The sequence below is a fragment of the Dromaius novaehollandiae genome, chromosome 3 (assembly GCF_036370855.1).
Source record: "Dromaius novaehollandiae isolate bDroNov1 chromosome 3, bDroNov1.hap1, whole genome shotgun sequence".
Lineage (NCBI taxonomy): Eukaryota > Metazoa > Chordata > Aves > Casuariiformes > Dromaiidae > Dromaius > Dromaius novaehollandiae.
In genome coordinates, this window is record NC_088100.1 from 37,138,022 (window position 1) to 37,165,158 (window position 27,137).

The 27,137-nt window shown below is 40.2% G+C and overlaps 1 protein-coding gene across 1 annotated transcript in view; it reads left to right on the forward strand.

The window, feature by feature from the left end:
• TTK (TTK protein kinase) overlaps nucleotides 1–3,433 on the forward strand; it is a 46,809-nt gene extending 43,376 nt beyond the window's left edge. Inside the window, exon 23 of the mRNA XM_064508702.1 lies at nucleotides 707–3,433. The gene's annotated coding sequence lies outside the window, so the exon portion shown is untranslated. The remainder of the gene's footprint in view (nucleotides 1–706) is intronic.
• The last annotated feature ends 23,704 nt before the right edge of the window (nucleotides 3,434–27,137 follow it).

Below are 27,137 nucleotides of genomic sequence, written 5' to 3' on the forward strand. Positions count from 1 at the left end.
ACCTTCATCAGCTTCAGATGCCAGTTAGGACAAATCCCCCTGTGACAGAGCAACTGCTTGTAAAAGAGTGTTGATTATTGTTCTGGGGTGTGGTGTTCCTGTGTGTGTTCGTCACCTGTCCTCCTCCTGTATTTCGGGTTACTTATTCTCTGGAGTCCATAGATTCTCTGGGATACAGAGGGAGAGTGATCTGTAATAGTAATTACTCTTAATATTGGCTCTTCTCACCTCAGCCTGGTCTGGGAAGACAGTTGAAGCATGGGGCAGGGAATGTGAGCTCACCCCAGTGGTAGAAGACTGTAGGAACAGTACATCTCAGAGGACCCTTCCTTTTCTATAAGGTCAATCTTGGAATGATAAACTTCAGTTTGTTGTTGATCTAATTGTCATTATATGAAACAGATTATGGAGTCTCAATTATAATTGTCCTTTGAAGGAAAAAGGGTTATTCTATATTTCTAGAAAAAAATTCATAATTTGTTCTCCTTAATAGTCCTGTTTGTGTGGTATGTGTGTTGGGGTGTGTGGTTTTTCTTAATCATCCCAGAAATTAGTACTCCTTTGGAAGCTCAGTGGTACTAAGCATGATGAATACATATGCTAATCACATCCTGCTCATCTGTTATACATAAAATTTTAGAGTTGTAAAGCTTGAAGTTACTGAAGACAAAATATTAATATTCTGCACCTTTCACATTCTAGGTAGCTGGGAAACTGTGGCATAGGAACTGAGACACTATTTCTGGTTTTCTCTGGAGAGGTGAAAAAATGTATCAACTTCATCAGAAAATTTACGAAGAAAATTTTTCTTCTGCAGAAACATGCTTTTGCTGGGATCAAAATGTCTCCCAGCTACTTTTCTAGACTACACTTTGAAATATTTCTGCATAATTATTCTACTATTATAACCGCTATTTGCTATTTTGTTTTTCTGCTGTTTAGTGTTCAATGAGAAGAAACTGTGCTGCATGACTTAAAATTCAATTTTTTTCCCCAACTCTTCCTCTTATTCCAAGGACTGCTGAAGAACTTGCAGGAAATAAGCTCCTGTGCATGCCAGCTCTATGAAAAGAGGGCTGGGGCCAATGAGAAGCAGTGGGTTGTTATCAATCATCCCTCTTGCTTGCAATTTTCCATTGCAAATGAATGATTAACTTATACCCCCCCACACCTCAGTCACACAATACAAGATCTATCTTGTATTTGTATGTACAAGTCTATCTTGTTTGTCAGCTGCCCTTTACTGTCCCTCTAATTCATTCCTATTTGTTTCTGCTTTACAAGCAACCTCCCTCCTCTTGACATTCTATTGGATCTTAATATTTGTGAAGTATGTATTACATAGTACATTTTCAGGACAGAATCTTAATCTTGAAAATGTTGGGTAATGCAGGTTGCTGCCTGAAGCTTTCTCAACATTACAAAATACCCATCATGCATTACTGTCATCTACCCTCAAGACAATGTGCAATGTGCATGTGTTCAGGACAATCTGCATGTATAAAATGGGGAGAGAAGGTGTCCAGCTAATCCAGATCAGAGTATGTCCACAGCCTCTGTTGGAGAGTATAGTGCTATGTCAGATTATATTGAGATATTGCAGCTACATGAAGAGTAGGAAGGTAAATGTGAACACTTTGGTAAGTTCACATCAGTAACTCTTGTTCAAAAAATTAACTTGGATACTTGCATCCCATGTTAATTCTAATACTGTGACCGAAGAACCTTTACTCAGCAACTAATACTAACAAATGCCTAGTCACAGAACAATGTCTTCCTTTAATATTTACAGATGGGTATATAGTTGCTCAGGCTGAGCAATGCTATGTTAGCTTCTATTTAAATACACTTGAAATTCAAAGACTAAAGGGGATAGTGTTTCAAGTTTGAAGGCTCTGATCTGGTGGTCTGTTTTGTTGTGCTAATGCACAGAATTGAGCCCTTGACAAATGTGTGAAGAAAAGGAGGTTGTTTTTCCTGCATAATTTCTTGTGTTCTCAGAACTTGCCAAAGGAATGAGAGCTGAGTCCTATCCCTGTGTCCCTGCAGGGCTCAAACTCCTGTTTCTCACTAGGCCTTGTGGAAGGCAGTCTCCTCTCCTGCTGCTGAACATGCAGCTGGGCAGGAAGGGAATGGTAAAACCACAAATGCAAGAGAGAATGATAGAGGGATATGTTTTGGTCTAAAGGTAAGTCAAATGGTCATTAGGCTGTGGTTCCTCCTTTGGGTTTCTGTTCTTTCCTAAAGTACTAGATCATAGTTTTGTGCTAAATAAATAACTAATCCTGGGAACAGTGCTCAGTATTCAAATGAAAATTCAACAACTGAAACAACCTTGAATTGTAGTCCATCTCTGCTTACTCATAGGCACCTCAGCGAGGAGTATAAGGCTAATTATTACAGGTGCCAGTTATGTGACCAGAGATACAGTAAGAGCTGAAAATTAACTAGTACTTCCTTCCCATTGTCTAGGCCCTCATATTGCCTTGCTGTGCTGTTCCCTCTGTTGGCTTGAATTCTCAACAGTGAAGATGAAAACATAGTACTTTTATATTCATGTTTGTATCTTGGACACCTTTTCATGACTAAGAGATAACTTACCCTCTTTCAACTAACAATGACTGGCTAATACAAGAGTATTCCCTTCCTGCTCAATACAGATTTCCTCTCCAAACTCAAAATTATCTGTGACCACTTGGCAAGATCACAAAGCCTGTCTGCTTGTCAGTAAGCTTGCAGAGATGCCCTTGCTTGCTCACTTGTTCTGCATGAAGTGTTTGAGATGAATCTTCTTGCAAGATAAAGGCTATGTAAAATAGAGCAAGCAATGTAGTGTGATTACCTGTAGGAAGTAGAACAGTACACCTGTACTGAAACAGGAGTCTTTATTCTGCCTGCCCCATAAACTTTCATGGGAGTTGTTGATATGAAACCTGAGATAAAAATCTGACTCCTCGCCTAAATTCCTCATCTTGGTGGGTGGAATAGGCACAGCTAAATAGTGATGCAATTCCAAGATGCCAGCTCTAATGAGATGAATCGCTAAAATCCAGGCAGCTTTTGCAATGAAAGAGATGACTAATTTAAGGGAGACTATTGATGCCAGTGTTCTGAACCCTTAAACACAAGGAAAAGGTCAATGTTTAAACATGACCAGCCTGTTGGTTTTTGATCTCTGGCTTGTCTCTGTACCCACTTAGAGATGGGCATGTCATGTGGTAAGTGCAAGTAAACTTTGAATACTTGCTTGTTACATGCTTTGTCTGTCTATCTCAAATTTTCTTTCCTTGCTTTATATAGTTGTTGAAAACCAATTAGGTACAATTAAATAATGGTGATGGGTATGTTTAAGGAAATATGAATTATATTCTTGGCATTGATACTTGCTTGTTGTGTGATCTTGAATAAATTGTTTCTGAGTCCTTGCTCCCCACATTCTTTGTCTTGCCTGTTTACATTTCAGCAGAAAGTTGTTTCTTATCATGAATTTGTACAATACATATTGCATTTGGCTTATTGTGGGGGAAGGATAGAGCTCTACCACTGATACTACCACTGCAAAGTGGCATCATGCTTTGAAACTTCATCCTGTTAAGAATATATCAGTTATCCACATGTCTTTTGGATGTCCATATAATGGATCTCTGAATTATGGATGCGCAGTTCCATGTGGCAGAAGGCAGTGATGTCTTCTCTACTGTGGATAGAGTGAGCTGGGTTCTGCAGTCATGATGGTGCTGTGAAAGGACTCTTGAGCCAGCCAACAGGAAGCACTGACCAAAATCTACCCCTTAGGCAGAGGAAGGCCTACAACTTATGCGTTTCACTTTGCTGATGAATGTGCTAACTACTACGCTATAACGCAAAACAAATTCCGTGGCCGCCTCTGCCCTGTGTGATTTGAACATATCTGGTAGCCCTTCAAGGAACTTAGCTGCTGAGACAGCATGTCCAGATTCCCAGTGGTTTGGGGTAAAAGTCAGCCACTGCTTTCTGTCAAGACAGCGATGCCTGTGGGCATGTACTGGGTAGCACTGTAGTGCTTTAGTACTGTAGTGTTCTTACAAATGAAAGTGCCCATGATGCTGAGATATTGAAGTAATGAGATGGAGTTTGGGACTTGAGCAGAACTTTGGTACCTGACTCAAAAGTGAACTTCTGTCTAAATCTTTTAGTCTAACCCTGGAAGTCTTAGCAGAGGTCTAGCACTGCAAAGGTAAAGACACTCTAGAACTGCAGGGATACTTGCAAATACTAAGAATTGATTTTTAGGGAGAGCAGATGAAGATGTAAAGAAATTCTGGCTTTCAGCACATTGTACTGAGCTTGAGAATGCTTCCGTTGCTCCTATACCTCTTATCTTTTCCAGGAAGAGAAGACTGACAGAAAAGCAAAATTATCTGCATTGGTATTCAATGCAGAAGAACTTAAACAAACTGTCATGTCAGGGCCTTTCTTTGCAGGAGTTCTGTCCAAGAAACTATTTAAAGTTGATGTACCAGTAGCAGCTTTTTAAGAGAATTAATAAAAATGAATACTAACAGATCTCCAGGCCCAGGAGATCTATTTTTGGGACCAAGCGATCTATTTACTAGGGAGTTCTAAAGTTAGGAGTTGGAGTTTGCAACTGGTGTACCGGATTTTAAATTAGCCTTAGGACCACAGAAATGGAAGGCTGTAAATGTGATACTAATCTTTAAAAAGGTAGAGTTTGTGAATTACAGGCTACTAAGTATGATTTCTATAATAAATCAGTTGGAAGGGGGGATTAAAGAGCAGAATGAGGGGATTTGTGGATGAACAAGAACTATTGGGAAAGAATCTTGTGTGGAGAAGTAATGCTTACAAATCTGTTTAGTTTGTTTTAGAGAGTCAGCGAGTATGCGATACTATCTATATAGCATATTTGGATTTTCCAGAAGCTGCTACTGCAAGGCTCTTCAATGTTTCTAAGAAGCTAATCTGACAAGACAAAGGAGAAAAAATTCTGCTCAAGGATGAACAGGTGAAGTATTACCAGTAAGGTGGGAAGAGATCTGTGGTATTCAGCATTCCTAAATGATCTTAGAAAAGGGTTAAATAGCAGACTGCTGGCAAAATTATTCAGGAAAATATATGTAAAGTTTCTGAGGAGGTGGGTAGGGGGGAATATGTAGAAGAATCTTCTGTTTCTGATGAAATAGCAGATGAAAGTCTACATTGATTAAAAAGCAAAGGGTTCACATGGGAGCAAAACACACATACAACACAAGGGGCTTTAAAATAATATTTGGGAAAGATCTTCCACATTATGCCTAGTTCTCTAAAAATGTCTGCTCAACACTTGTACTCTAGGAGCCAGCTAGAATGGTAAGAATTATTGGGAAAGGAAGAGAACAAAACGAAATACATTCACAGAGCAGCATATCGGTATAGTGCACCTGTATTTTGAATACTGTCTAGAGTTCTTTAAAAAGGATCTTCTAAAACTAGAGAGAAGGCAGAGAAACAGTGTCTGTTCAAAGAGATGAAACAACTTCCATGTAAGACTGCAAACTGTATGACGACTCATTTAAGAAAAAAATATGACTTTGGGGGATGGGGAAAGTCAGAGTTGTATAGAATTAGGATCTACTGGGAGGTGCTTTAAAAAAAAAAAGATCAGTCAGAATTTTTAATCAAATGAAGGGATGATATTGGGGTTTTGTGTGTAAAATATGATTACATTTGAGATGAGGCTAGCGTGGGATATTGTGGAAGCCAAAAACATAAGTGCGTTCAAAAGAGATTAGATGCCTTCAAGGTTAGGATAATCCTTGGCACTGAATATAAATGGAATGGATGTAATCTCTGGCTTGGGAATTCCCTTTGAAACCTCCGATCCCAAGAGTCTGTGATGTTTTGCCAAAGATAGAATTGAGCTCACCTTGCTTATGCACTTCCTGTAAGGGTTCAGTGTTGGAAAGAAGATACTGGACCACATGGACTTTTGTTCTGATCTACTGTGGCAAAACTTAAGTTCCTTAATGGATCCCCATGATTGGGATTTTTTGAGCACTAGATATTGATTTTAATCTCCACACCTGTCAACATGACAACTTTTGCAAGCAGCATTCAAATATGTTTGATTAGATACACTAGTATCATCCGAAAAGCAATCATGTTTTAGCAGGTATTTGGTATACCAGCAATGGCTTAACCGTATCTGTATAAAGTTATTTCACATCCCACATTCATCTTCTATCTGAGCCAGCACCTCAAGCAGTCATGCAAGTTGTGTAACTTCATTGCAGTTTCCCCGCTGAGATCATGTACCATACCTTTAGAATGGCACTGTAAGTTGGATCACAGCAAGGTTTTTGTCTTGATATAAGATGGGAGAAAGCCTCTAAGAAATAAGTAGCAGAGTAATCAACTACAGCACTTTGGTAGGAGCAGGATTCCAGTCTGCTGCTTGCAGGTTTGCTCTGGTGGACAAAAGTTTGCTTTAGCTCTTGTAGATACACTGTAACTTTCTAAACTCAGCTGGTAACCACTTACTGACATAGCTGGCATAACATTTTGCACATATTCTGTTAATAATGCTGACAGCTTCCACATCGATTTCTGCCAGCAGCTTAGGTTGGTGCAGGTGGCTGTGTTCCAAAAAAACAGTTTGGCACAGGTAGTTTTTTTCTCTTTTGTTTCTTGTTTTTTTCCCCCTCTGCACGGGCAGGTCTACTAACCAGTCCTGCAAAACTTGTTTAACTAGGCCTTCCTTTGCATAGTTCCTTGTGTGTTCAGCCTTCCCACAGCACATTGCCTCACATTTTGCTATAGGCATGTGTTGATTTTCCATTTTAAAGTTATAACTGGAAGCTTTTCAATGATGGTTTCATTGGAAAATGCAAGTTCAGTGAGTTCAGGGTGTTCCTTCAAAGTTCTCTTGAGTTTCACTTTTGACAGATGCTTGCCAGGATTCAGACAGACCTTGCCTGAATTCCTAGCATACAGCCTCCATATCCTGGAGCCAAGTCCTTTCAGGATCTGAGGTAACCCCCCTGGGAAGTATGGAGCCCTACAGTGTCAGCTATCTCCTTTATGGGTCTGCTGTTATGGTGGGGTGTTTCATATTCCTTTCTCCCTTCAATCACTCTGGTATCTGGTACATCAAGGGTATTTTTGAGTTCAGGGAGGTTTTGGTTCATGGAAAACTAGTGAAAAATAAACTGCTGCCAACTGGACATCCTGCTTTTGACTCTGTCCAGAGACCTGTATTTTTCTCAGAAAGGATGTACATAAAAATTGGTTGTGTAATGTGTTAAATGTTGCTAATGTGTGAGTGAGTTGTGGAGAAAAGCTAGTGCATCCAAGCACATTTTCAGTAACAGCTTATTCATCTTACCTGCTTACAGTAAACAGGAGTCATTACAAGTGGAATCTCGCTCATTCTGCTTAACCAAAATATCCTATCATTCTCTTAATTTTGCAATGATAATAGCTTAAGTTTGTATTGAGATAAGGTGTAGCACATGTAAATTGATTTTCATCTTGCATATCTCTTAGAACATCATAGTTTAATAACAAAGAATTTCCTTCTCCTATGACAGAGGCTGGACATAAAAGGCAGCTGAAGACATTAACATAAGACTTGAAGGGTCTCCCAGATCCATCTGCTTTTACAGCAAAACTATACTGCAGTCAGTGGTATAAATAGATCAAATTAAAGAAAAAAAATCCAGGAAAGTGCTCTATGCCAACTGTTCTGCCTTGTAAGCTGGCCAGAGCCTCACTATACAGGTGAAAAATTTTCTGATGCCCCCACCCCCCCTCCATTTTTCCCGCATTTTTTTGATCATAACTTCTTTTGACAGTGCTGGCTTCTAGCTTAAATAGCACTATTCTCTTGGAGCACCTCCCCTCTGATGCCATCACAGACTGCAACCGTACGCTCCCTGCCTGCCTGCCTTCTGCTTGGCCAAGTGAATCGGGCTGTCTTGTAGAGCGTTTTCCTGACCTGTCTTGTAACCTGTATCTGCTCTTTCACATGTTCTGGTTAACCACAGTCAGAAAAGATGAATTGAGAATGGAACTATATTTCAGAGGACTCACCAGGTGCCTTTTAGGTGGAGATAATGCTATTCTGTCTTTCCTGCAAATATATTTCTGCACAATCTGTAGGATGCATTTTCTTGTTTTGGCTTTAGCACAGTGGTGACTGACAATCAAAAAGTGACTAATACAGATTTTTTTTTTCCTGTATTAGTCGCTTCCAACTGCTAAGCTTGCAGCAGGCAGGAGAAATTCTTGGTTTTGGTTCTAGATGCTTGACATACCCTTTGTACTACTGAGTTTACTCCAACTCATTTCACTCCTCTCCTTGATATCCACCTAGCCCTGAACTGTTGCTCTAGAACTGAGGATGATGCAAAGCAGGTAGCAGTAAATTTCATTAGAATGCTATTTCTGTAATGAAAATATTAATTATGGCAATCATCTTGGGAGGAGGTCCAGTAAGAGTCTCTTTTCAGCCTACTACTTCTTTTAGTACTGTACACTGTCATCTGTCTTAGTGGTTCGTGTAGCTGGCCTTGCTTTTCCCACTTCAACCAGTAATATGTTATTGTGCCAAAAGCTCTATGTTCAAGAAGCATGCAATCCAGACCATCAGGAGAAAATAAATTGTTTACTATGGTCTGACTTACAGTTAATAAACCCAAGCTGTATTTTGTATCACTTTCTACATACTTTATTATCATTAGATGCTTTTTTCTTCTAAATATAGACATATTTTTGAGATTAGGCTAATCAATCCTACACAGATCATCACCTTTTTGTCCCCCCCTTCCTTTTTCTAACTTAAGATTCTCCATGTATGTTACCATCACTTTAAAATGAGTCTCTCTCCAGAATTACAGAGTAGTTTGTCAAGTCAGAATTAAGGTCCATGTAGCCTGATTTTGTCTCTGACCAGTACCGCATGATAAGGAAAGAATGGCCTGGGCAAGAGTATAGCGATGTTTCTGGGGTGAGGATCAGTGCCCTTCTTTGAGAACATATGAAGTTGCCTTACTTAACTACAAAATGATGTGCTCATTTTCAATATCATACTCAATTTCAGTGGTGATCCTGTCTCTGCTCCATGAAGATGTCTTTGTCCTCACTGAAAACTGGCAGTAGACTTCTTTTAGGGTGATACGTAAATTTACAGCAATCTGTATACTGTCCTCCTTTTTTCCTGTTCTTTTATGTATGTATGACAGAGCATCCTACTTGTTTTGAGATCCTTTAGAAGGTCAGTCTTAGCTTAACTTTTAGAAATTCCTACTTTTTCTGCACATTTCTTGAACTCTAGGAAATAATTTTTTTGAGCAGTCCTTCCAGTCTTTGAAGGTTCTCTTCAGATTTTTCTTATTCCTGGAATAACAGTTCATACTCTTCTGGCTTTTAGAAATTGAGAGCCTTAGTTTTAGATCTACTTTTGTTCTGCTATTTTATTTAAATCTGTGCTCACTTGTACTAAGAGTCATCTTTTAGAAATAACATTTCTGGGATACCCTTGTTACTTACCAAAACTGAACCCAAATTGGTGTCTGCTCTTGAGAGGTTCAGGGTGTTGTCCGAAAAGCGGATTCGTTGCCCGGTGTGCAATAAGCCAATAGTTACACACTCAGGAGAGACATTTGTTTGTTTATTTCAGAGTTGCGCAAGCCTGGGTGCTCGGTGGTTTCCCACAAATCGAGCACACCCCCCCAACTTTTCAAGTAGCATTTATAACAAATTGCCAGATTTGCTACTTTCCCTTTTACACTGATTGGTTAGTGATTTCTTCATTCCCTGGGTCCCACCCCTGCTTCTCAAGGTCCTGATCAATTAACACTGCCCCAGCTAGGTCAGTAGACGTTATCTCCCAAGGTCCTGAGGAAGAGGACATAATCCAGACCCCTTAATTAACACTGTTTCAACAGTGAGAGGAGGCTTTGCTTCCCAAGGTCCTGGTGCCCAAACAGGCCTTATTTCACAGCCTTGACATCCTCCCTTTTGGAGAGTGGGGCACAGGAATGCAGACTGCTTGTAACTCCCTTATCTTTCCAGCCTGCACCAGCTCTGGGGCCCTTTCTTACCGAACTAGGAGCGCGGCCTAAGGCTTCAGCAAATTTAGCTACTCATGCTAAGCAAATTCTATCTAAGATAGAAGTTATCCAAATCTACCTACTTCAAACATTCTTTCTGAGCTTCTCAGGGTTGTCTTGTAACAAGGGGATATATGGTAAAAAGAAATGTCCCTCTAAAGATGTCACTAAAACAATTTTTTCTCCTATTTTATCCAAGAAGCTAGTCTCCCATAATGATACAGCACCTGGTAATATTCGGTCTCTTCAGTAGTGTTTGACAAAGCTGTGTTCAGATCTGCCCCGATGGTTGATAGTGAGCTCCCAGAACAAGCTTACTAAGACCACTCTTGCCATCTTTCTCTAAAATGATTTTTGGAACAAACATTCTGATTTACATTTGTTGTTCCTTGTTAGTATCAATCAGATCATTACCAGCAGTTCATCCCCTTATTTCACTTTGATTTCTGTCTACCTAGAGCAATTTATGTTCTCCAGCACCTATGTGGGCAGCCCATTCTTACACATAACACTGCTGCCCAGTGCAGTAGACTTGGATGTCATCCTGCTGGTCAGAGAGGAACCACGAGTCTGAGGAGTTTGGTCTGTGGCAAGACCATAAATTAGTCCTCTCCTCAGGCTGCCAGTATAGCATGACAACAGATCTGCCCCCAGAAAGATTGTCTTAGCTGGGTTCAGGACTGGCGTTTGAGTCCTGAAGGCCCTACACTCCAGACTCAACTACTTGCTTTGATTTTTTTTTTTTTTTAATGTGTTTTTTTGTTGTTGTTGTTTGGTGGGGGGGATGGTAGGGGGCGGTTGCTTTTCAACTGTACTTGTTGCTTCCTAGTTGTCCTTGCATTAAAGACTTCTAACTTTTAATCTGAGTTGTGACTCTGTCCAAATCAGATCTGTATGGTAGAGGCTGGGCTTCAGACTAACCAGCTGCATCCAGAATGTTTGCTACATCTGTGGTTATTAATGTCCCAAAGTGTCAGTCAGAACAAAATAGTTCAGTGTGTGGGCTGCTTTTCTCTTATTACAGTTGTCAGATACTATCTCAGGGTATGTTATCATCACTGCTGATGATCTAGAGCAATACATTATTGTCCAGTCAACATCAAGTTAATATCGGCTTTGGTGTAGGGGTTAGTATAAGCTGAGTCACCAGTCTTCTTTAGATTAGCCTGTATTTTTGTCATATAATTGGCAAGTTTTGACAATGTATTCAATCCACTTACTCATTTTGAGCCTATACAAAATGTCTTCTAACCTTCTTAGATACCAGTCTCATCTTTTAATCATTAAATGACTTTATATAGAATGAATATAAATACACGTGTATATACATATGCATAGACATATACATACGTGCATACACACATTTTCATGTATACTAAAATTACTTTTATACATAAATGTAGTCAGAATCCAGGTGCCCTTAAACAGAGCTCCACCTGTGCTGACAGCTCCCCTGTGTACCAATAACAGGTTGTTCTTGACCCTTTCTACTGATGACTTTATCTTTTTTCCTGTATGGTCTTGTTTTGAGTTACAGCTCTTACAATTGTTTGACTGTATGATACCTTACCTACACAACAACTGATTCTGGACTGTATTTTAGCTCACTTCTGACTGATGCTGTGGGAAGACCGTCTGCATCCACCAAGTATCTCCCAGGTTGTCTCTTGGATTTGCAAATTACACTTCAAGCAGAGCTTCTTAGCAATATCTCAAAGGCACATTTCTGGACACCATCGATAAACGGATTTTTGACTAGTCAGACAACACTGGTCTTCCATGAACAGGTCTAAAACTTTTTCTGGCTAGACACTGAGACCAGACTTCCTGTTTCTGTTCACACAGTGATTCCTGGTGTTTGTTGGTACCTGGTCCAGGTACTACCAGGCTCTGGGCTGAACCATGTGCTGGTATTTTAAAAGTACAGTTCCTATGCAGTCCTTCAAGGCTTCACATTTATCGGAATCATGGTTTCTCTTTAACTCCTTGAGTTTCCCCAAATCTTCAAGATATGTACCAAAATGTGTTGAATGTTTTGCATAGGAATGCTCTGAAGTAGCTAATTTGAAGAGCTAAACTAGGTACCAAGCTCTGCAGTTTTAGTTTACCATTTTTAAGGAATCATTGTATTCCTTATCTGCTAGAACAGACATGTCTTTGACTCAGATTTACCATGATTTCTCTATATACGTAGGCATGCTGTTACTAATAAATACAATTTACAGCTTTGTCTGCAATAGCTCTAGTCTTATATTGCTAATACTTTTGAAAGTTGTTCAGAAGATAAATCGTGCCTGACCAGCCTCGTTGCCTGCTGTGATGAAATGACTGGATTTGCAGATGGGGAGAGCAGTGGATGTCACTTACCTCAGTGTTAACAAGGCTTTTGACACTGTCTCCTACAATGCTCTTGTAGCCAAGTTAGGATATTATGGACTGGATGGATGTACAGCAAGATGGGCAAAACACTGTTTGGATGATCAGGCTCAGAGGGTAGTGATTAAATGGTTGTACTTTACTTGGAGGCCAGAGACAAGGGGAGTACCAAGGGGTCTGTACTGGGACCTGTCCTGTTTAAATCTTTATCAATGACCTGGAAGTGGCAATGGCGTGTATGATCAGGTTTAGTATTCCCTGTCTTTTGAGCTCTGGAAGAATGGGATGGGAGCTTGTCATCGATGCTGGCACCTCTGTGACTTTGGGTGGTGACTCTATCTCAGCAGCTCCCTGGCTGTTCCCGGAGTTTAGTGAGCAGGAGAGGACCAACTCCTGCAGGATGTCAGGGAGGGTGGAGGAGCATTTGTTGCCCTGGCTGCTGGAGTCATGACTGAGGTCTTTTGGTGGCAGACCAAATAGAGTATTTCTCTACTGCTGGTGCAATGAGGTGACTGGACAGCACATTAAGGGCAGATGTCGGGCAATTTGGCATCAACTGGTAGCTTTCAGAGGAAGGAAAACAATACTGCATCTGGAGAGGGAATCAAATTTGGCATTTGCTCTGTATGTGGGCCTCAAAGCCCCTTGATTTTCCTGCTACCTCTTGAGACAATCAGAAGGGTAATGCTGTAACTAAGGCAGATTTTTTTGCTAAATCAGTTTCATGAAAAAACTTTAGTACCACAGCAAATTCTAACACTTAAGTGCATGCAGGTGGAGGGGAAAGAGAATCCAAGCAGCGCAAAAAGAAATGGTGAAATAAATGTTATTTTCTGTACTGTTTCCAAATATGACTCCACTACTATACATAATTTAGAGACTTTTGGTGTGGCACTCTTGCACTGAATTGGATTTATTCCTCTGGCATTGTAAAGGGCTCTTAGGGCAGGCATCATGAACCATGTTTACAGTCTCGGGTTGTAAACCACGTGTTACAGTAACAAGAAAGACAAGGATTGTGGCAAACTTTTGACTGTTTTGCATCCACTTGAGGGCACCATAGTATCGTTGATAGTGGAGCTTTTCCTAACAACATGGACTGCTCACTATATCTAAAAGGAATCTTTTAGAAATAGCAACTATTTTATTTTTTAAAATCCTCTATGGGGGGAGAACACTTATTTCTGACCTGCTGTACCTGCCCCTAGATTATGCACAGTCTGCCCTGAGGGACACAAGACCCTCTCCTACAGTATATATCCTATACCTTTTCAGCAACTTCATAGGATGATGAGCCTTGTGGATGAACAGACCTAAATGGAGAGAAAATAGTCTCTGTTTTGGCTCTGTACTCCTGTGAGATGTAAACTTTGCTTTGAGATCTGTGAAAACCATGGGAGATATTTATCTGAGAATGGAATAGCTGCTAGCTACTGGGCCTGAAGGCCCAACCTAACTGCTGTGTCCCAGCACTGGAGGTGAGCAGGGCTTGCAGCCCACCCCCCCCCCCCCATCATAATTTCAGCAGGCCAGGCGTTGTCCATTGAGGCACTGGAACATTTTTTTTTTTTTTTCTTCCTTTCTCCCTCACCTGATTGCTTCCCATTCTTTCTTCTCCCTTTGTGCATTCCTCTAATCCTAGTCTCTGACATTTTCAGCCATAATCTGGTTAATGTTGTCACATTTTGTTTTATGGCTGGTTTGTGTCCAAAGTGATCTCTCTTTTTATCCTCCATAACATCACCTGAAGTTAGCAGGAAGTCCAGATTTGAAAGCAACTGCATTAGCTGAGGCAAAGAGTCTCTTAAAAGAGAAGGTCACCTCACTGCAGTTGTTTGATTTGCAAGTTACCTGTGCTGACTTCAAGCAGAACCTCTCAGCAATATCTCAAAGGCACATTTTTTGAGGCCACGGATATTGCATGATTAATGAAATTGCATGGTTAATGAAAACAGCTGAGGCTCAATCAGTCTCAGGATCTAACAGGCCTTGAGTTGACCTGGCTTTGTCCAAAGATGGTGGTACTTATCTTTGTCACTCAAAGGAGGTAGGGTGGGGAATGTTGATGGTTACTGATGCTCATCTGCTGGTATTAGGGGAGTTCTAAACCTTGACAGTGAGGCTTGACCGATGGTCTGGCTGAACTAGAAAGGAGAAAAGAATGGTTGGCCCCAGGCAGGAAGTGTTGTTAACCACATAGGAGTGCTTTAAAGCACTGTAAGACAGCTACCTAGGGAAACTTTCTGAGGGGGACTTTAAATTTAAAGACTATTACCTTGGAGAAATAAAGAGGAGGTGTCTACTTCTCCAGCAAGTGCAGCAGGCATTGGAATTGTGCCCCAGAAGTATTTCTGTTTGTATTTCAGAGGCTGGGCTGCTTCAGACTGGTGAGCACAGGAATAGGTTATCAAATACAAAAAGCTTCACTAAAAGAGATCTGTCCTACAAAGTGAAAAAGGAAGAATATGGACAGAGACTAAGCTCATCCTAGGACTCCAAAGGCCCCTGGCTGGCAGGGCATGAGGTGAGGAATCAGGAAAAAGGGCTTTGAATCCCAAATCTACTATTGGGTTGTGTGAAAATTCATGTGGCCTGTCTGAGCCTCAGTTTTGCTATCTAGATGTTATGTTTAACTTTACTCAAATTTAATGGTCTAAAATGTAAGGATGGCATTGCTGTCTGGATATGGTTTTATTACTCATAGCCTCTCTGAAGACCTTATCTTTCTCAGTGACTCACCTCTTCCAGAACTCCTCTGCAGCATATGAAATTTCACACTGATAACAGGCTTTAGCCTGTTTGGCAGAGTGATGTCTGTCTAAAGGGATGGGAAAGATTAATGCCTGTTGTCACTGGATCAATTGCTTGCTCACTAAATTTCTTCTGTTGTGGTTAGATCCTCTGAGGTTTTACCTTTATTGAATGAGATTGATTGACAGTCTCACAGTGTGATTATCATTCTGAAAAACATAGAAGCAGCAGCCTAAAACAATCTTTCTTATATGAGTCTAGGGTAAAGTACAGCTCACTGTCTCCACAATATACTTATGGTCCATCCACAGCAGCTAGAAATGGAGGATGTGCAAATCAGATGACAGGTGATTTTCATTAACTGTTTGGAGGAGGAATATTGAAGGAAATAATTCCTTATCTGTTCACAGAGAGAACAAAGATGTCTCACTCTCAAAGTTCCCATGTCTGGTCTCAATGGGAAAGCTACACAAGGGTTTCCAGCTATCCTGTTCAATCTATAGGACCTAGATTAGATCTTGCTTCATATACTCTGAATCTACATGTAGTTTGAAAGCTCAGATATCGGCTCTGCAAGTTGTTGTGTCTGTCATCATCCCATTTCTCTGTCAGGCCAGCTAATCAACTGATTTTCTGTAAAGAAGTCATGATTATGAACTGTGAACATAACCTTCAGGAACAGTCCTGAGTCATCCTTTTAATACAGTTTGGTTTGTGTCTCAGAAGAAAATGATTCCTGTTTATCAGCATCTAAGAGATGAGCATTTAACAGCTTTAACAGCTAGCACCTGCACAGTTCACAAAATCATTGAGAAATTGGCTCTACTGTGTATTTTCATGGGATGTTTCAATCACCTTCAGAGTCCTGTGGGCTTTTCTCCACTAGCATATAATCTCCGGACTCTTCCTCAGTCTGCTTCAGCCTCAGTCTCATCAGCTCTGCTTCTCAGTCGTCCACTCCTTTCCCTTCCTGCCCAGTTGCTCTATCCATGCCGCATGGACTTGCAAATCCTTCCTGCTTTCTCTTCTAGTTTTCTTTCACAGAGACCCATTAGCTTGGCACCCTATAAAGGCCAATGCCTTTATGCCTCATGTCCTCCATTGCATGTTTTCCAGTGAGTCCAGTGTTTACTCTGCATTCTTGATGAGCCCTGCCTTGCTGTATGTAGTCCTCTTGGCCACGTGTTGCAGCTACCATCCCTGATGTTCTGACAGAAGCAGTTTCTGTTGCTGCAGAGCCGTCATTTAAATCCTGATTTGTATTGCTAACTCTACCTTGTAGGACAGCACTGGCCAAAACACCCTTTAGCCCCTGTTTTCATTTTAATGTGAAAATCCTATTCATTCAGACGGATAGAATTAGTTATAGTAAATGAAAGGGATGAAGGTGTGAGGAACTTTGTCAATGAATTTAGGCAGAAATAAATGGCCTTTTTTTCTTTCTGGCCTATTGTGTATGTTAATTAGGAAATTCAAATTACATCACTGGTGAAAGGCGTGCCAAAAAGGGGATCAGTCATAGCTAGGGAAAGCTGCCCTGTGCCTTCTCTCAGACTGTTCTAAAACACAGCAAAGCATATGCTAAAATACAATTCAGGACTGCTTGTGCTTCAATTCAATTTATTTATTTTTTTAAACCTCAGTGTCTCTGGTTTCATTGCAAAGTTGACTTTAAACCACTGGCTTCAAACAGGCAGAAATAAAAAGAAAATCAAAGCAATCCTACTCCAGGCTTGGTGTCAAATGGTACTGACTGCAAACTGACTTTCTGATGTGAACATGTCAACCCAGAGATTAACATTTTACATTAATTTTACTTGTTGCCTAAGCAAGATGGGATTATATGTATTTTTGCTTTTGAGACAGTGTATTTAGTGCACACATGCTGCTGGATCCCAATTAAATGTTAACTACAGTCAGCTGCCATATTATTGGTTCTCTTATCAGTTGTTTTCTGCAACGCCAACCTGGATATAATTCTCTGTCCTTGAATTTTGCAATTACATCTGGGTAGGTTGGTTTACCTTTAAGTTGGTTGAAGTAAAATGATGAACTTATGGAGATCATTGCCAGATCAAAGTCACTGGGTTTGTGTGTACAAGTACCAGGTGTATGGTCAGCATACTGTTCAGAATTAATCCATATGAACATTCAGGGACTTGGAAGTGTGCCTGGATTTGTCAAATTATAGAGGGAGAAAAAGTAGTAGTCTTGGAATTCGAACATAGCTTTATAATACCCTATTGATAGGGAAGCCTTCCTCCATCACTTCTGCCCTTGCTATTTTCTTTCTGTATTACTGTAAGTAGCAAGGAGTGAGCATGACATGATACATGTATGTACAGGGATATCCCTGGAATTATCTTTAAAATAAGGATGCATAATAGGGTAATTGGAATTAATCTGCCCCCTCTTTGTACCTTCACATCGAGAAGTAGTCCAGGTAGGGGAAGTTAACTAAAATGTATTTTTAAATTTATAGACTGGGTTTCTTTATTGTGCTCATTTGTTTCATGATGACTTCAAAGAGGCTCAAGTACCTACTGTTTTACTTGCTCTACAACCACCCCTCAACAAAGAAGTGTATACAATAAAGGGCAGGAAAAATAGGACAAGCAGAGAACATTTGATTGTGTAGGAAGTTAATGTGCGTTTTGAGGCATCTTCATTTGCCATTGTTTCTATTAGCATTTTGAATCATAATACCAGCTATCCTCAGCTAAGGATTCACTTGGTGCCTGGTTTCTTATAGGCACCAGTGCTAAGGGATAGGAGAAATGCTTTATTTGCAGGGAAGGATTACTTTAGTGTTAGAAAGGAAAAGTAAAAATAAACCCCATGAATCCTCCCATGTTCTTGGTTTGTTTTTTTTTTTTTCCCTTTCTCCAAGTTAAAACTTTTTTTAATAAAAAAAACAGTGCTCAGACAGTGATTAATTTCCAAATAATAGTAATAATGAGCAATAATAAAGAGTAATAATAAAAGCTTCCAAGAAGTTTTTTATTTGCTTACTTTTGCTTCCTCTGTTCTTCTCTTCTAAACTTCTCCATCTGTTTAGACTTCGGTGTCAGGATTTAATGTGTAACAGAATGCACAACGACCTCACTCTTAATCTCACCCTTATCCTTTTCAGCACCAAAGCAGTTGCATGACTATGTGGCACTTGAATCATTTTCACGTGTTTGCTATAAATGGCAGAGGTGTAATAAAACGGGAACTCTAAGTAACACTTCAGTGCTACTACACTGGGAAGTCATTTACTTTGATCACATCAATACTTGTGCACATACTGTTTTGTCAAAATGTTCTTAGTATTTCTCAGAACTGAGTCTGATCTTCCAGAGATCTTTTGCTCACTTGTTAGGATGATTAGTGCTGTGGTATTTTCTACTTTGTTTTTCTATTCTTTTGCTGTATTGAAATAACATTTTTGGTCTAGGCATATATTTCCTGGTGCTGTATTAACAATTTCTAATCCTCAATGGCCATTGAAACAAAATTCAAACAGAGGGTAAAAAAGGCGAGCTAATGAAACAGCAGAGCCTTTACTTGGGTCTTTTTTTCCAAACCATACAGTTTGCTGTGAATGCATGAATATAGAAAAAGAAAATAAAAGGTCTTCCAAAAAACATACTTTTAGCTAATCCTTATGGCACATTTTACATATTCTAAATTATTTGCTGTAACTTCAGAAGTGTTTAAAATGAAAATATATCTCCTTTTGACATTTTAAATAAAATACTTTTTTTTTCACATTTGTTTTGATTTCAGTTTTGCTCCAGATTTGGAGGTTTTAAAGATGACATTTAAAATCATAATAAACTGGACATTTCACCTTGATGATTCCTGAAGGGAAAAAATCTGTGTGAAATTAAAATTCTCACATTTGTTTTCTGCTGGGTGTTTTATTGTTACACAGATACTTGATCTGACAAGCTAGGTATGGCAAAGAACTAACTTGGTTGTCAGTAAAGTAACATTAGCATACATGGTGATAGCATGCTGCATAGTCTGCAAGAGAGAGCAAACAGGAAAGCTGTCCTTCCCGATACTGCTTTTGTTACAGAAGGAGTGGCAGATCCTGACTTCCATGCTCAATGTAACTTCATGGCAAATGATCAGTGGCAGACGCACCCGGTGCAGAAACACAGCTGCCACCTGCATGTGAGGTGGAGCAAACGGGGAAATCTCTGCAGCAGGATCTTCCCTCCGAGGCTTCTGTAGGTTCTGACCTGTGAAAAGGTATGGTAGGATGTTATTAGTCAAGTTAACACGTAACAAAAAGCAGCAGCACTACTATGATTGTAATTCTGCTGTGGGTCACAATTTCTTGCGTTCAGAAGAGAAGTTAGCTGTCTGCTGTGCCGGGGTTAGTCATCCTTTACACACCCTGTGCAACCTGAAGTGTTGGAGGGAACCCTGCCTTAAAGGTCCTGGTAGGATTCTTTCTTAAGCTGCTCAGACCTGCTTCCTCTGCATGCAGAAACAAGGTTTTTGCCCTTCCTGCAGACCAGCTCTGCTGTCATTTGATCCACCAGTTCAAGGATGTTTTTCTTCCCTCTCTAGATGACTTTTCTCCTGGTTTACCAAGCTGAACAGGCTCTCTGAGGAATCTGCTGGGTGCAAAAGCCAGTGCCCAGGAGCTGGCAGGAGCACAGAGCTCTAAGGCGGAGGACATTCACCATAGGATGTGAGCTGTCACGTCGGTTCAGCGCATCTTGTCCTGGCAGCCTTTCCAAAGGTAGAGCTGGGAACAGAGTTGAGGTGCCCCCACGCACTTTTTCCCCTCTGATTGGTTGGTTGCTATCAGCTCCACTCAAATGAAAACAAGTAATGAGCTGTGTCATTTATTCACAATTGTGAGATTGCATAAAACATGTTTAGCAAGTTATGTGTGTATACAGAATATGAGGTTTAATACAAAACACTCATATCCTGGGATTTGAGCATTTCCTGGCTTTGCTCCGCTACACAATAAAGCCAAAAGCTTCTTAAGGGTCTTGGCCAATCATAGGAATAGTCCTGACCTGTTTGGGGCAGGATGAATCCTCCAGCCTTGTCCAAAGGAGATTCACATCTCCAGCATAGATGGTACCAAGTATTGGCTTCATGGAAGGAAGTCCTGTAGCCTTTCCTGCTTGACTTGATAAATAATAAATATATGGGGTAAGAGGAAGGAGAAAAAGGGGGAAAGGTTTGGATCAAATGACCCTCACTGGTGGGTCTGAGCTATGAAGTGATGCAAGTCCTGAAGGCCTAGATGCTTCAGTCTGTGCAAGCTTGGGTGTATTCTCATACAGGACTGTTGTGAAACATCCACCACATTGTCAGAGAAATCAGAGAAGGTGAAAGGATCCTTTAGTGCTACTCTAAACACTGCAAGCATGTTTTTTCCTTCTGTTTCTGTTTGTGTATTCATGCAAACTTTGCAGCTGCTCTGACTGATTTGGACTTTGTAACACCTTTAGTTGCTTTCAGATGAATCTTGCTCTACTGAACATGATTTCAAGTAAATGGCTGAACTCTAAGGCGTCTATTCCTTTCAGAATGGTAATTCTGGATATTGGACTCACTCTCAATGACCATTCTCCTAAAGCATATGTTTTGCAGTGTATCAAAAGGAGAATAGGTATGTCTCCACTTAGTTACAAAGGCCAGCTTGAAAGCTGATACTTTCAGCAGGCATCTGTGAAGGAGAAATACTTTTTGGTAACCACTGTTAAGTTGTGAACACTCATTAGCATATGGCAAGATAAAATCAAGCGTTCCTGAATTGTGTGGGTCCCAATGGAGAACATTACACTAAGACTAGAGAACATACTTAATTTCTTGTCTACTGTGTTTTATAATGTGTTTGGCATTAGTACATTCAACGTATTTTGATTTCCATTGCTCTAATGATCTTAAAATTTCCTGAAATACCATAATGGAGTTTCCACTGACCTTAAAATACTTGTATTTTTTAAAAAGTGATTAAGTGCAGATTTTCCTGAGACAAACTGAGCCAGAATTCTCTCCCAAGAGTATGGTTTCTGCAGACATACTTGCTTTTAAACAACTTAGGGCTGTTTTTCAGAGTGCCAGGAATACCATAAATGCCAGAGCAAGCAGCACTTGAACTCATAATGCTAAAATCTGAATACTGAATGGGCACAGCACTCTTCCTGCATACATGGTCCAGAAAAAGGTCTGAATGTCTTTCAAACTATCAGTCAGTGGCATAGAAGTGCTTGTGTCTTCTGGCTACCTCTGACTTTGCATGTAACTCACATCTCTATATGAACATTTGCAGATAATGTTCATCCTCTCATAATCTGTTTTTATTAAATATGCTCAGGTTTATCTTTTCCTTCTTTTCCTCCCTTCCGTTTTCAACCTTGTATTATTTAAAGGTTTTGGAATCGTCTGCTCTCGGAGCATCTTGGTTCTTTCCAGCCAGGGACACTGTGACAATCTCACTCTGGGTTTGAGCACCTGAAGCTCATTTAATCTGCTTGCTCAAAATCATACTGCCCTGTGGCAAAGTTTTCACAGCCTTTCTTCTTGACTCCTGCCTGGACTCTATGGTTATCAGAAAGCTGATTCTTCCCTGGAAGTATCTTGACAGTAGAGCTTCATTCTCAGAGACAGAAGGATTTCCTTTACAATTTCCAACAAGTACATGACTCAACACCTTTTCCTCCTTCCCAGCTTCATCAGACCAACCTATTCCAAATGGGCTTGAAACAGGCATGTCAAAATCTTGTACTTACTGGTCTTAGGTGGTGCTAGTTAGATACAAGTTTACTGTATTGAATGCCAGTTGCATGTGATACTAGAGAATCTCTAAAACCTGAAATAATTCAGGGTCATACGGTGCTTGGATTTGGACGTACAGCTTTAATAAAGATGTTGATGCTCCCAATGGTGGACCAGTTTTGGTTGCTCCTCTCACTTCCATCATCCCCAGATGTTTTAGTCCCAGTATGCGAAGGATTTGTGAACTTCCCTGTCTCTGCCCCTTTTGGAAATGGCAGGGAGAGATGCAATCAGCCTCTTCCACTGTTCTGTCAGGACTGATCCCAACCTTACTTCAAATTAGATGGAAACCATCTAGGAGAGAAAGGACAGAGTATCTCCTTGGCGGGGCTGTGGTAGAATAAAGTCATAGCAATTAAGAGAGAGATGTTCAAAGACAAATAAAAGAAATGAGGGTCTTCTGGATAAACTGGGATGAGGAAATACCTGATGAAGAATATATCTGGGGCTGGATGAACGCTTGGAGGTTTGTACATACAGGCTCCATCAGTCACAATCAGTAACTGATTGTGAAGAATCAAAGCCAAACAATGTAGATTTTTCTACCAGTTTCTAGGTAGTCTGAACTCTAAGAAAATCCCAGTTTTGAGACAGAGGTGCTTTTTCTGTTCTTTTTCTTTTCTTTTTTTTTTCAATCTTAATAGATAGATATGTAATTTAAGAACGATCAATACATAAGCTATCCTACGGTAAACAGCTAGGCAAGTCTGGGCACGTTGATTTCACCACAGGGAAAACTCAGTGAGATTAGTCCTATACCCCAGCAGAAATTACTCTCACCTCATTTATCTCAAAATAAAATGGGAGTGCTTGGGCTTTATTTTGTTAGACCTCAGATTACTTGTAAAACCTTGCTCATTTTATCATCAGGTATGTAAAATAAGAAAAGACCAGCTCAAAGATTTACCCCACATATCTAACCTGCCATCTAACCTTCATTGGCTAATCTGTGGTATTTATAGAGGGCTAATCACTAGATTAGGCATTTATCTTCAATGATATAAGAGAGACTTAAGTTAAATGACAGTGGGCTCCATATTTGCTAAGTTAAAAAGTTTATCATAACCATTTATTTCTCTTTTCAGTTTGCTGGGGAGAGGGCTCCTGGGAAGGGTCACCTTTTCAGGGTCATGCTACAGACGGCAGTGTGAGGCAGGAACATTTTCTAACTGCTTTTTCAAAATTGTGCCCATTCTCTACTTTGTTTTCCAGCATTTTTGCATTTGCTGAGCAATACTAAGTGGTATATCTATCTACATTTAAAATGATAGACGGTGCCTGTCCCAGTGCTGATAAGGGCAGCTGTACAAACACTGTCTCCTTGGAGGGGGAACTATAGTAAAATGGCTGGCACCATCTGGTATGAAGTCATTTATCCTGAATTATATAATCCTCCCCCCACCACCACAGGCCCACCCGCCCACCCACCCACAGGTGTACCGTTATAAAAGGTCACCAATTTTTCTAGTATGAAAAAAACAAAAGATTTGTGTTGGGCACCTTGAAGTCTACTTATGTCTCCAAGCTCATGCCTCTTTCTATAAACTGCTTAAAACAAAACCTTCCCTTTAAACCAGGGAGAAATAGCCAAGCAGCAGCAAGTCCCCTACGGCACCTGCAGCTCTGCTGTGAGTGCAAAGTGCCAGAACTGTGACGATTGCTAGGGTTTTTACATGAAGAAGATCCAGACACTATGTTGGAGAAAGGCAAGACAGAACTGCTCAACATCTCTCTAGGCAGCTCCCCACAGAGAGTATCAATGGCACTTGTCTAACCAGCTGATCTTTTCTACCCAGCTAGGGCATTTTGTTTGTTTTAAATAACCAAGAAAGCCCTTTTGGCTTTATTTATGTAGCTGCATACCTATAAATTGATTGTTACTTCCTGTGGCCCCCAATGTTCGGTAAGAGGACCATCACAGAGCCGATGCTTTACCTCTTGTACTAATATTCTAGTCTTGGATTTGGATACAGCTCCAAATGGTACATGTTTATGCTCATATTTAAAATGGCTGAAGTACAGTCAGGCAGCATAAAGTTTATGACAAAATGTCTCCATTCTAAAAATGATGACAGACACTCTCCTTTCTTCAGCCAGTGATCAGCACCTGCCAAAGCGACACGTTAAAGGCTACTCCAGTGTGTCTGGAAATCAAGGACAGCAAATGCCTGGGGTGGGCTTTTGGGAAGGGGGACTCTCAGAGCTCCTATTTCACTGCAATATCTTGGTCAGAAGTTCAGATGCATTTGCATTTTCTCTAACTCGGGCATCAGAGGCAAAAATAAAACAGGCCTGATGTCAGTGATACCTTATGTTTCAATACAGGGCCTCTTGCAGCAGCCACTTCTCTATTAATTTGACGCTTGTACTCTGTTGGTTACATTCAAGAAGATGCCGATTATTCCAGACCTAATCTAGCAAAGTATTTTAAGTGTGTGCTTAACTTGAACTACTTGAGAAGATCCACTGACTTTCAAGACAAGCTAAACACATGCTTAACTGGGCCTATAATTTGTATATCCCTGTTTCAGATGTAAGGGACAGATATTGGCTTGCTATGCTTACCTGTCTGAGCATAAGTTAAAGACACTGTTTCAGAGCTTGTCTCAGTTTAGTCAGTGCCTCAGTTTTGGACCTGGAAGCTGAGCCGGTTTTAACTCATGGATGATGCTTCCCTCTGTGTGCCTAGCCAAAGTAGGCGGTCTGAAATGGAGCTCTTGGTCCTTCTAGCTGAGAAATGAATACTTAGCCACCTTTACTGCTCATGAAAGATGGTATGTGCCATGGGACAAGCAGCAGATGGAAACTTTCAAAGAAGTTATTGTTTTTATTGCTGTCTCTTTTCATCATCATTAAGGCCATTAGTGAAGTCAAGTTTCCTGGAAAGTACGAGTGACCCAACTCCTCCCAGGAAACAAAATGCATAAACCTTCTATGGAAAATCCTGTTCTGAAGTCAGATACATGTTTATAGGACAATTAAATGTCTGTATGAGAGATAAGAGATCACTGAATCAAGGAACATTTGCATATATCAGAGTGGTGTGACAGGGTGACCTTAGAAGACTGCTCTTGGCTAGTTAGAAGTGTGTTTCCTTCTTGTAGCTTATATAAAATAATTGTGGAAGACTGTGTCTTCCAGAAATGTATATGTCTCCAGTCTCACCTTCTGGGAAAGTAGGGTAGCTTACATCACTACTTAGTAGTAACCCAGTTCCCACATACATAGTGCACATACATGTATAATCCAGCACTATTTGTGTACATATGCTTGTGTATATATACACTCTACTGCAAGGGCGATGCCAGGTTTTCTGCTTTATAGTTAAATTACATCATTCTTTTTTAAAAAAATCACAACATTCACTATTCTGAAGTAGTAGGTTTTTATGAAATGTAAATAATTCAACAGTGTCTTTTAGTTTCAGAATATGAATGTTTGCTGACGATACTAAGTTATTCAGAGTAAGACTAGGGTTGTCAGAAGAAATGCAGAAAGGCATAGTAAAAAATCACTGACTAGATATCAAATGACAGATGAATTTCAGTGTATGTAAGTGTCAAGAGATGTACACAGGATAAAACTGTCCTAACTCCACATACACAGTGAGAGCCTCTGAACTGATGACTATCACCAGGAGTAAAATTTTGGGGCTGTGATATACAGGTCCATGGAAACAACAGCTCAGTGTTCAGGAGTGACATTTGGGAAAGACAAAACAGAGAATTTTGTTCTGACACTGCATAAAACCATGTTCCCCTAAGTCCTACATACTGTGTATTGTTCTGATGCCTCCCCCACCTTCTCATTAGAGATTATTTTAGAAAGGATATAGTAGATCTAGGAAAGGTTCAAAGAAGGGTAGCAAGATACCAAAGGCACAGTACTGCTCCGAAGAAAGACTAATTTTGTAAGCTAGGTCTCTCTATTTTGGAAAAGGCATCACTAAGGGACACTTACAGAGATTTGTAAAATAAAGGTAGCTACAGAGAGAATGAATATGGATTGACTGTGCTTTTTTTTCAGTACAAATCCACTGAATGCCATGTCTGGTCACACTTCTGTCTCACATACAGCATCCATGGAGCTCTTTGCAGAGGCTGTTGTAGATGCTAGAAGTTCACCTGGCTTCACAGGCAGACTGCATGAGATCATACAGTAGAAATGAATTGAGAGTTAGTAAATGCACAAAACCACTGTGGTTCAGGAAGTTCCTAAGCTGCAAATGATTGAAGGCAAGGAAAGTACTCATGAGAAAAACTGTATGTATCTTACAGTCTTCCTGAAGCACTCACATATGGCTGTTACCAAGTAAGAATACTGGATAAGATGTCCACTTATGCTCCTATATTGTTATTTGACAAGTCTCTTCAGCCTTCCAAATACTCTATTAGGAAAGTTAAGGCTCTTGGCCAAGGGCTAAAAATATTACATGCCCTTATACTTTTGGATCCAACAGCATATTTAAGAATCTGAATAAGGCAGTGGGTATTTAATGGTACTGAATATCCCTCAGCTTCTGCTGACTCAACTGCACTGACACTTCTATTCTACACTGGTCAGAGAAGGTAGGAGCCTGCTCATCATGGGAAATGTAACAGCTCTGGGACCATTTACACCTATCAGGCAGTTTTTGCAAACCTGGGAAATCTAGGGATTTCAGCAGAAAGTCTGCATCATTTGTGAAGTACCTAAACTGCAACTCTATTAAACTTAACCCTGTAATAGTAATATACAGATGTACAAAACAGTATTAATCCTGGAAAAGGAGGAAATGACAGCCTTGTTTGGAGCATGACATCCCAACAATGGCGTGAATATCCACAACCTGTCTGTAGCAATTTTGTATGTGGATTTAGAATACCTTTTTAATGGTCTAAATGACATACTTGTGCCTGAGCAGCAATTCTGATGATTGCACAGAAAATTTGGTGGAAGTGAGTATTTGTGCATATTTTGTTGACTGATAAAGTATATAAATGAAAAACAGAAAAAATAACAGTGATGTGACCATGCTTTACCATGCCCAACCTACCATGCTAGAAATAGCTACAATGAAAAATAGACTGCCAGGATTTCAGATATTATAAAACTTTTTGCCTTGTACACTTTTGTTAAGCT